The following is a 12,240-nucleotide window of genomic DNA, read 5'->3' on the forward strand; positions in this document are numbered from 1 at the left end:
CTACACTGGTTCTTATATTGTTCTCCCACAAAAATGGGCAAAAAAATAAAATGGAAAAGTGACAAAAAAAGTTATAGTCCTAAATTGGACTGATACCATAGGGTCCTCTATCCCCCAGTAGGGTCACAGCCTTCCCACTACCTCAGTAGTATCACAAGACCTACCTGCTCTGTGAGAGATCCTTCCTTTCTCTCTCCTCTCCCCCGCCCATATGCCTGGGAGCTCCTTTACATCTTCCAGCAGGGAAACAGAGCCAGTCATTAGCTGCTGCTTAGCTAGATCAGCTGACTCCCAGCATGTGCCTGCTGGACCTCTCCTTAGGCCAGGGCTTTCTGTTCCCTGGCAATGCAGGCAATCCTACTACACATAACTTGTTTATTACTGGTGAAATGAGACAGTTTGTGACAGTGTTGCCAATTCCCATGATTTTTGCCACAAGATTTAACAATATTTGGTGTGTGTCTTAAAGCCCCAGCTCCTGGATTCATGTGAATTCATGATAATTTCAGCTTTCATTTAAAAAAAAGAAAATTTCTAGCTCTCTGTGTTGTGTAGATAACCTTGAAAACATAAATCAAGTGCTCCCTAAAGGATCAAAAACCAGAATATAATTAAAAAGAACCCAAAATGTTGGGGTTGGGGTTTTGATTTCATTTTTAAAACAATTTGTGGACATCTGACTCATGATTTTTGAATGCTTGGGGTTGTTAATACTGCTTACTCTGCTCTTTACAGGAGACTCATTCCAACAATGACTTTTGTAGACGGGGGGGTAAGATACAGATGGACACTGTCACCTATAAGAACTGCATATTATAAACAAGTTTTATTACTTTTGCTACTAATACTAGTTTGGCTAATCTGAGCACTTTTAAAACTCCAATATGCTCTTCACTATGTAGTATTTATTTGTTGCATTTCTCACAGCTTGAACAATCAGTTAAATCAGTTTCACTTTTGTTTATAGCCCATTTCACTTTCACGTTTCCAGTGGAACAATAGTTAGGTAGCAATATTTGGGTTGCAAACACTGGATGAAAAGTTTTGTTTTAAAGGCATGGGTTCCATTGAAATTAAAAATATTATAGAAATCTTTCTATTGTATTGGTTTTACATTTTGTAAACATTTATTTTTACAAAAAAATAGTAATGTACTTCTTTGGAATCTGTGTTATGAACTCCCTGGGTCTCATTTCCAAAAAAAGATTCAAAAGGTTGGTTGGTGTTTCTGTCTTAGAATCATCATTCTGTTTTAGAATCATAGAACTGGAAGGGACCTCGAGAGGTCATCTAGTCCAGTCCCCTGCACTCAGTATTATCTAGACTATCCCTGACAGGTGTTTGTCCTACCTGCTCTTAAAAATCCCCAATGATGGAGATTCCACAACCTCCCTAGGCAATTTATTTCAGTGCTTAACCACTCTGACAGTTAGGAAGTTTTTCCTAATGTCCAACCTAAACTACTGTAGCGGAGTCAAGACTCAATGGCACGGCACCTCCTGCTGGTCATTTTGGGAATTAGCTCCTGTGCAGCCCAGAGCGCCCTCTGCTGGCTGCTGTCTTACCTGCCTTAGGGTCCCCGTGTCCCTCCTGTACCCTCCGGGCCCCCATGTCACTCATGTGCCCCTTACCCTAGGGTTCTGCCCCCTGCAGGACTCCCACACGCTGGGTCTCCCCTCCAGGGGAACCCCCAATCCTCTATCCCCACCATGCCTCAGTGGCTGCTGCCAGTCATCATCTAGTCCCCTCTCACAGGGGCAAACTTCAGTCCATAATGGCCACTCATCGTTGGCAAGAGGGTTGGACCAGCTGCCTCTACCTATCCCCAGGCTGCCCCTCTGCAGCCCCAGTACCTTCTTAGGCCTTAACCTGGGAAGTTGCCAGGCTGCAGCTCCATTGCCCTTCCCGAGCACTGCTCAGTCTTAGGTACCCTTGCTCCTTCAGGCAGCTAGGGAATTTTCAGAGAGAGAGAGAGAGAGAGAGAGAGAGAGAGAGAGAGAGAGAGAGACTCTGACCCAGCTCCGCCCTCAGCCCTTTTATCAGGGCCCACTGTGGCCTAATTGGCAACGCGGCCACAGCTGCAGTGACACCCAATCAGCCCACCTTTTTCAGGAGCTAGGCAACTGCCCCGCTACAACCACCCTTGCTGCAATTTAAGCCCATTTCTTCTTGTCCTAACCTCAGAGGTTCAGAAGAACACTTTTTCTCCCTCTTCCTTGAAATAACCTTTTATGTACTTGGAAACTGTTATCATGTCCCCTCTCAGTCTTCTCTTCTCCAGACTAAACAAACCCAATTTTTTGATCTTCCTCCATAGGTCATGTTTTCTAGACCTTTAATCATTTTTGTTGCTCTTCTCTGGACTTTCTCCAATTTGTCCACATCTTTCTTGAAAAATGTGGCACCCAGAACCAGACTCAATACTCCAGTTGAGGCCTAATAAGTGCGGAGTAGAGCGGAAGAATTACTTCTCATGTCTTGTGTCATAAATATAAAGGAAAGGGTAAACCCCTTTAAAATCCCTCCTGGCCAGAGGAAAAATCCTCTCACCTGTAAAGGGTTAAGAAGCTAAAGGTAACCTCGCTGGCACCTGACCAAAATGACCAATGAGGAGACAAGATACTTTCAAAAACTGGGAGGAGGGAGAGAAATAAGGGGTCTGTGTGCCTGTTGGTATGCTGCTTTGCTAGGGATAGAACAGTAATGGAGTCTTAGAACTTTTAGTAAGTAATCTAGCTAGGTATGTGTTAGATTATGATTTGTTTAAATGGCTGAAAAAAGAATTGTGCTGAATAGAATGACTATTTCTGTCTGTGTGTCTTTTTTGTAACTTAAGGTTTTGCCTAGAGGGATTCTCTATGTTTTGAATCTAATTACCCTGTAAGATACCTACCATCCTGATTTTACAGGGGTGATTCCTTTACTCCTATTTACTTCTATTTCTATTAAAAGTCTTCTTGTAAGAAAACTGAATGCTTTTTCATTGTTCTCAGATCCAAGGGTTTGGGTCTGTGGTCACCTATGCAAATTGGTGAGGATTTTTACCAAACCTTTCCCAGGAAGTGGGGTGCAAGGGTTGGGAGGATTTTGGGTGGAAAGACGTGTTCAAACTACATTTCCCAATAAACCCAGTTAGAGTTTGGTGGTGGCAGTGGTCATTCCAAGGACAAAGGATAAAATTAATTTGTACCTTGGGGAAGTTTTAACCTAAGCTGGTAAAAGAAAGCTTAGGAGGTTTTCATGCAGGTCCCCACATCTGTACCCTAGAGTTCAGAGTGGGGGAGGAACCTTGACATCTTGCTTACAATACTCCTGCTAATACATCCCAGAATGATGTTTGCTTTTTTTGCAATAGCGTTACACTGTTGACTCATATTTAGCATGTGATCCACTATGACCCCCAGATCCCTTTCCACAGTACACCTTCCTAGGCAGTCATTTCCCATTTTGTGTGTGTGCAACTGATTGTGCCTTCCTAAATGGAGTACTTTTCATTTGTCCTTATTGAATTTCATCCTATTTACTTCAGACCATTTCTCCAGTTTGTCCACAATCTTTTTGAATTTTAATCCTATCCTCCAAAGCACTTGCAACCCCTCCCAGCTTGGTATTGTCTGCAAACTTTATAATTGTACTCTCTATGCCATTATCTAGATCATTGATGAAGATATTGAACAGAACTGGACCCAGAACCGATCTCTGCGGGACCCCACATGTTATGTCCTTCTAGCATGACTGTGAACCACTGATAACTACTCTCTGGGAATGATTTTTCCAACTAGTTATGCAGCCACCTTATAATAGCTCCATCTAGGTTGTATTTCCATAGTTTGTTTATGAGAAGTTCATGCGAGACAGTATCAAAAGCCTTACTTATTATCGTCTAGGTGTTTGCAAATTGATTGCTTAATTATTTGCTTCATTATCTTTCCGGGTACAGAAGTTAAGCTGACTGGTCTGTAATTCCCCAGGTTGTCCTTATTTCCCTTTTTATAGATGGGCACTATATTTGCTCTTTTCCAGTTTTCTGGAATCTCTCCTGTCTTCCATGACTTTTCAAAGATAATCGCTGATTGCTCAGATATCTCCTTAGTCAGCTCCTTGAGTATTCCAGGATGCATTTCATCCGGCCCTGGTGATTTGAAGACATCTAATTTGTCTAAGGCCTGGTCTACACTGTGGAGGGGATCGATCTAAGTTACGCAACTTCAGCTACGTGAATAATGTAGCTGAAGTCGACGTACTTAGATTGACTTACAGTGGTGTCTTCACTGCAGTGAGTTGACTGCTGCAGCTCCCCCGTCGACTGTCCCCCTGGATTGATCGCTGCCCGCCGATCCAGCGGGTAGTGAACATGTACCCTAAGTAATTTTTGACTTGTTCTTTCTCTATTTTAGACTCTGATCCTACCTCATTTTCATTGGCATTCACTATGTTAGACATCCAATCGCCACCAACCTTCTTGGTGAAAACCGAAACAAAGAAGTCATTAAGCACCTCTATCATTTCCACATTTTCTGATATTGTCTTTCCCCACTCATTAACAGTCCTACTCTGTCCTTGTTCTTCCTCTTGCTTCTAATGTATTTGTAGAATGTTTTCTTGTTTCCTTTTATGTCCCTAGCTAGTTTGATCTTGTTTTGGCCTTGGCTTTTCTAATTTTGTCCCTACATACTGTGTTGTTTGTTTATATTCATCCTTTGTAATTTGACTGAGTTTCTCACATATCTTAGGCCAGGTTCTCATTACATGTACGATCTGATGTCATCCATTGGGGTTATTGTCATCCAATACTGCAAACTGGAACATGATGTGGTATAAAAATGCTATTGACATAAAAGCAGCTTATTTGTTAACTGGACTTGAAATAGGTGGGGTTTTTTTTATCAAGTTTTGTTTGCTCTTCTGAAACATCTGTTTCAGCACATTTAAAAGCCTCCCAGAGTATAAAATGTTAATCTGGATGTTACTTTTCTCTGCTATAGTTTGTAAGGAATCCTGCTAAAGAATGAAAGTTCCCTAAATTCAAATCTAAAGGTGAATCTTTATACATTGTCAAAATTATGTAACATTGAGACTCTTCTAGTTTCCAGCTACTCATGGGCAAGACAAGCACCAACTTAAATATTTAATTAAAAATATATTCAATATTATTTATTTAATATTTCAACCATATAATTTAGATCTTCCTGGGCTGCCCTACTATCATGTCTGCTGTGTACTGAATTACCATCCACGCTTCTAGACTCAAGTTTAGGTTCTTGGATATTAATTTTATCTGATATGCAGAATGAAATATAATACTTTTGCACTCCTTGGGTTTTAGTACTGCCACAAAAGAGGAAAGAATGACCAATCATGGTTAGTGCATATATGTTGTACCTCAGGATTTGCTTCATTTTTGTAGTTTAGTCAATTGATCTACCTGGAAACATCCAACTCAATACCACATGTTACTTGTCTTCCTGTTCCGAAGGTTTATGGTAATTAGTGTGTATGTGCAGCCCTGCTCTGGTTGAAAATAAACCAGTTTTGTTGAATACAAATAGAAGTAGTAGGCCACAGTAACCACTTCAGGCAGAGTTTTTACAGGCAGGGAATGCCAGAAGGAACAGATAGCCCCCACAACTTACTTTATTTTCCCCCTCAATCAAGTTGACTTTTGTGACAGTTTGGGGAACGTCTGTGTCAACTTATGAATTTCTTTTTGTTTTATGAATAGCATTTATGATTGTAACCTTCAATGAGGATTAGAACTTCCCTTTTGTAGCAGAAACAGCCTATCTCTGGGTGGCTGAAACATGGCCATCAAGAGGCCATCAACACTGGTGAGACAATGGAGTTGCTCTTACAAGAACCATTGATTCATAATGACTCTCTGCCCAGCAACCAGCAGGGAGATTGGAGCATGAAAAATCCCTACAAGAAGAAGAGGAACGGAAAAGGTGTCAGAACCTGCTTTTAAAAGTGATATGCTCTCTAAACAAGTGTGCCAGCCATCACCATATATAGAAGATACTGCTGGAGGAGTGAGGGCAAACGGGGCTTTGTCTTCCCACAACGATACTGACCAAAACCCAGGGACTCTCAGCAGTGGTGAGGATTCTGAGGTGGGGATCATTCATGCATTTATTGTTTTGCATAGGTCTGTAACTCTTCTGTATTGTCTAAGAATAAAGCATGTGTGTGCATAAGAAGTTTGTTCGAAAAGCCTATGTTCACATGGTTCCTGAGGAGTTAAACTGCAAGGGAATGCGAAAAGCAACTGGAGAGTCTTGGGAAGTCTCTGCACTTTCCTTGGGGTCTAGGAAAGTTGGACTTCAGGGTCCCATGTTCCAAGGACTGGTTTCAGACTGAGAGTCTGCACCACAAGAATGTGCCTTAGGGGCCCAGAGCTAGACAATGTCTGAACTCTGCCCAGACCCAGCTGGCTTGGAACCACATGGGATCAAAAAGTTGGGTCTGATTAACACAAGCTGGTGACTATCCACCACGGGTCTCAGCCAGGTCTGTGACATCTCATTCTCAACCCTCTCTTCCGTCCACATAAATGAAAATAATTTCTGATTGAGACCATATTGTAACTATCTTGTTCTGAATGTTGTTTGATGTTGTCTACACTTCCAATGGTTCCTGAATGTGACTTTTTTGTAATATAAATGTTCAAAAGATTTGAAACATGTGTCTTGGCACAGAGATCAAATATAAAATATAAGACCCAAAACATGGTTTTATAATGTGGTAATGATGGCAATTAACTTCATTCTTGAACTGCATGAACCCTGCTATTCCAATGTGGGCTCTCCCTAGAGCAGAGACCAAATAGCGTGCAGTGCTTTGGTGATCTGGGTATTTGTCTATTCGGAACTACAGTAGAAGCTCAGAGTTATGAACACCTCGGGAATGGAGGCTGTTCATAACTCTAAAATGTTCATAACTCTGAACAAGATGTTATGGTTGTTCTTTCAAAAGTTGACAACTGAACATTGACTTAATACAGCTTTGAAACTTTACTACACAGAAGAAAAATGCTGCTTTTAACCATCTTAATTTAAATGAAACAAGCACAGAAACAGTTTCCTTATCTTGTCAAATCTTGTTTTTTAAACTTTCCCTTAATTTTTTTAGTAGTTTATGTTTAACACCGTACTCTAAGTGCCCCCTTTTTTTTTTTTTTTAATTTGGTCTCTGCTGCTGCCTGATTGCGAACTTCTGATTCCAAATGAGATGTGTGGTTGACTGGTCAGTTCATAACGCTGGTGTTCATAACTCTGAGGTTCTACTGTCGAATTATATAATCAGAATAATTTTCATTTGTAATGAAAGCCAAGTAAAAATAGTAAGAAAATGTAGTGGTTTCTGATAATTTCTTGCATTTGTTCCTTATACAGCTTTTTTTAAAAAAGCTCTCGCATTAGAAGAATAAAATGTAGCAATCTACAGAATGGTTAATCACTTTTAATATCTTTAGACAGCTTAGATATTAAACTTGAGGTAAGCTACTGTACATCTCATTACTAGGGAAATGACCATGCCTTAGACAAGCATTCTAAAAAGCACTTTGTACACCAAGACAAACCTATATTAAAATATGATCTTTCCTGTCATAAAATATTGTAAGAAAATTCTATCTAGATTTCTCCACCATGTCTAGCTTTGTAGTATTTGAGTGCTTCTTTAATCATAGTAAAAATGCACAAAAATATTTGTTTTCACATCCAAAAAATACGACCATTTGATTTAAACTATTAAATGAAATAATTTAGTAGGATTTTAAAAGGTATGGATACATGAAACATCTAATTACGCTGAAGACACAATCTGAATCCCAGTGAAGTAAATGGGAGTTCTGCCTTTTTTTTTCAATGGGAACAAGAGCATGGAATCAAGAGAACAGTGTAGACCATATTGATGAAAGGGAAAGCAAACTTTATATACTTCATGTGGATGAAAAAGGACTTTTCTTCGCACACAATCTTCTATAGTTGGCAAAATACGAAGTTTTTTTAATCTTATCAGTTATATTTTTCAATTAAAATGAATTCTTACAAATAACATGCAAGAATCATCAGATGGCCACATAATTTGGATAACTCTGTGTTGCACAAACCTACAAGTCATTAAGTAATCTCAATTGCCAAGAGAGTTTGCTTTATCAGCAGACCCTCCATTGCCTTTTGGGTTTAGGATGTTATTACATGGGCCAGAGCTTTAATTCCTAGCCACACAACACAGGTTCTTCTTGCTTTGAATAATAAAATCAGCGCTTTGTTTTAAGGTATCTAATAGAAAGTCTTTTATGCCTGTGGGTTTTAAACAATAAGTTTCTTCTCTTCAGAGAAAATAAACTTAAAAGCAGATCCCTTACATGAGGAAGCAAACAGCTTAGCTCCATGTTCTTAGAAAAATTAAACAAAGTTGGTTCCTTACTTCAGAGAGTAAATAGTTCTTCTTGGATCCTAGCTGTAGAAACCAAGTCCTTTTCCTGTTCATAGCTGAGAAGTTATTTATTTTCTCATTAGCAGATGTGGTCTAACTGTGTGTATCCCTCTTCCTTAACAAGCTCCATCTGGATGGCCTTGGTAACTCCAGGCAGTTTTTTTCAGGATGGGGCTGGTTCTCTAACTTGTTCCTCATGCAGGGTTTCTGCTCCGTCTTTGCCAGGTTGAGCATGTTGTAGATACAAACCCTCACATAAGAATTTGATATAATAATAATTTTTCCCTTTTTCTAATATATGTAAAACAATTAGCAATGAATAATGTGGATTTATAAAGAATCCTGCCAGACACATTATTATGACAGACTTACAAAGATACCCAGAAAGCAGAAGCTGTAGTAAATATGGATTTTAGTAAAGGTAATCTCAAGCACCTTGGATATGAGCATGTGCACATGGAAGGAAAAACTGGCTGAAGAACTAAACAAAGACTATGATAAATGGCAAAGTATCAAGCTGGATGAAATTCCTAGCGGAGTACTGCCAAAGACCTCTATTAAGTCCATTCTTATGAAATATCTTCATTAATTATCCACAACTGAGAGTAAACAGCACAGTAATGAATTCTTCAAAAAATACTAAATTGGAAGAAATTGTGAATACCAATGAAGACAACAAAATAAGACGAAAGGACATACTGTAGAGAGAGAAGAAACATGGGCAGAAGGAAAAATGAGATCCAACCCCATAAATTGCTAATACATCTGGGGAAAAATAACCAGACACATACAATAATTGTCCACATCATTCCCAGTCCCTCATATCACTGCTCTAAGGAGATAACTGAAGTTTTATCTGCCACATGATGTCCCATGCAATTAAGAGTCCATAGCCATTTTTCAAAAAGTTAGGCCTTGTCTACACTATTGGGGGAGAGCAATCTAAGTTACACAACTTCAACTACGTGAATAACGTAGCTGAAGTCGATGTACTTAAATCTACTTACCACAGGGTCCACACTATGCTATGTCGACTGGAGGCACTCTCGCATTGACTCCCCTTGTGCTTCTCGTTCAGGTGGAGTACAGGAGTCAACGGGAGAGAGATCTGTGGTCGATTTAGCAGGTGTTCGCTAGACCTGCTAAATAGACTGCCAATGCATCCATCGCCATGTCTTAATCGTGCAGTAAGTGTAGACAAGCCCTTAGTGACCCATTTAGGGCCCAATCCTGCTCCCACTTAAATAAATGACAAAACTCACATTTACTTCAATAATGCAGGATTGGATTCTAAGGGCATAACATAGATTCAAAAACATACTCCAACTGCCTTACTCACACTAATGATTGAGGGACATCAGAATAATTACTCTAAACATGTTATTTGACAATTTAAAATAAAAAATGTCAAAAACAAAAGCTTAATAAATATTTCATTTCTGAAATACCTTAAAATGAATTTTAATTGTAATAGTTTAAATTATATTAAAAGGATATGTGCATTTTAATGTCTCTCTTCCTTTTTAGTTCATTTTTTCCCTCCATTCAAGGTTCCAGAGAACCTTCTTAAAGACTATGTTTATTAGGATACTTTAATGGCTTTATTAATCCACTAATATTTTTGTTGCTGAGGAGAGTGTGAGATCATTCAAAAGACTTCTTGACAGATAGTTCTTAGGAATGAGAAAAAAAGATAACTTAACAGCACTACTTTAGTGGCAGTTGAAGAAGCAGGAAAAATGTATAGGAACAACTGGGAAGGAAGATAAGATTAAATTCCACCATCTCATAGTATATATCTCATAGTAAATACAAACATGCCAGACAAGGTGAAAGCAAAAAAAAATTTATTACCCACTGCAAGGTATGTACAAGGCCAAGTAAATTTATCATATCAACTGTATTATAAAAGGGATTAAATCAATATTCATGGATCTAAAAATGTCAAGAGTGTGTTAATTCACATTTAGTAGTCATGTAATAGCTGAGATGATTTTATTGCTAGAAAAAAATTAAGAATCAGAAAATAATTAAGGCAGAGCCATTGCAAAAATGAGTACATCTCCAAACAGACGTGTAGCTTATATATTTGGATCTATTACTTGCCATGTCTTAACCTTGATAAATCCACTTAGAAATAAGCGCTTATTATTCTTAAATTGGCTAAAACTCTAATATTCAGACAAAATTTACTTGGGTTACTATGCAAGGGAACAGCGTTACCTGTGCCATTTATATTTTCAATAGTTAAAACATGTAGACCTATAAACACAGAATACCATAGCATAAAATACAAATCCTGTTTTACATGTAGTGAAATAAGTATTTAAATCACAAGATTCTTTACTTTGTTGCCTGGATGTCTATTGACAGACAGTACTGGGAATGATTCTTGTGCTAATTGAACATTTTAATGAAAATAAAAACAAAACAAAAAAAATATTTTCACAAAACCCATTAGACACATCCTGATTTACAATTACTACATGGTCAAAAAGAAAATGAGAAATAAACTTCATTTTGGCTGTCACCTATGTAAGATGTTGTGTGATTGTGGGTGGGTAGTTAAACAACAATTGTGGTGGGTGGGCGCAAATTGTTATCTGTGATGGTGTACTATAGTTATGGCAGGGGTTTTGTGACGCACGATGTTCATTGTAGCAAGGAGTGCAGTTTAGTAACTGTGATGTAGTCTTAGGAATGCTGCAATAATAAAATAAAATAAAATAATAATAAATAATAATCATAATACCTAGCTACCTCTTATAAAGGGCCTTTCATCAGTACAACTCAAAGCAATTTCCGAAGGTCAGTATATTTAGGTTGCAGGTGGTTGTGGTGAGGAAAGTATAGTTGTGGGAGGGGATGCTGTGAGTGTTGTAGTTGTCATGACAGCAGAAGGTGTAGTAGTAAGGGGATTTACCTAGTAAAGATGGGGATCTGTATGGTAGAGAAGTGCAGCAGTATATAGCTGTGGTGTGAGAAAGGTGTCAGGGAAGGAGAAAGGTCTGGGTAAGGGACTGTTGTGGTTCTGTATTAGGGAGCAAATGTATATGTGAGGAGGATGTGCTGCCCTGGTCCTGTGTGTGGGCCTATGGTTGTGGGAGGCAGTTGTGGTTGTATGGGGGTTGGGAGTTGTGAGAATGGTGGCTCTGGGGAGCAGTAATTTTGTAGTCGGAAAGGGTAGCGTGAAGAAGTTGATGGGGGGTGTCAAGACCGTGTGGGGGATGTAGTTGTATGAAGGTTGTTAAGTGTTCCTAGGGGACAAGAGGCTATGATGGGTGTAGTTGTGTTGGTGGGAGAGGGAGCTGTGATAGGTGTAGCAGTGCTAGAAGCTGTGGGGGTGAGCTATGCTGTGGGAGAGAGGCTATGGGGGTGTAGTTATGTTGGGGAACATGGTCTGTGATAGATGTAGTGTTGTGGGGTGTAGTTGTGCTGAGGCAAAGGAACTGTAAGGGTGTAGCAGTGTGTGGGGTTAGTGTTGAGGGAGAGGAGCTGTGACAGGTGTAGTGCTGGGGGCTGTAGATGGGCTAAGGGAGAGGGGCTGTGGGGTGTGGCTGCCCTGAGGCAAAGGGGCTGTGACAGGTGTAGTGCTGGGGGCTGTAGATGGGCTAAGGGAGAGGGGCTGTGGGGTGTGGCTGCCCTGAGGCAAAGGGGCTGTGACAGGTGTAGTGCTGGGGGCTGTAGATGGGCTAAGGGAGAGGGGCTGTGGGGTGTGGCTATGCTGAGGCAAAGGGGCTGTGACAGGTGTAGTCTGGGGGCTGTAGATGGGCTAAAGGAGAGGGGCTGTGGGGTGTGGCT

This window comes from Eretmochelys imbricata, chromosome 7 (assembly GCF_965152235.1).
Source record: "Eretmochelys imbricata isolate rEreImb1 chromosome 7, rEreImb1.hap1, whole genome shotgun sequence".
Taxonomy (NCBI): Eukaryota; Metazoa; Chordata; order Testudines; family Cheloniidae; genus Eretmochelys; species Eretmochelys imbricata.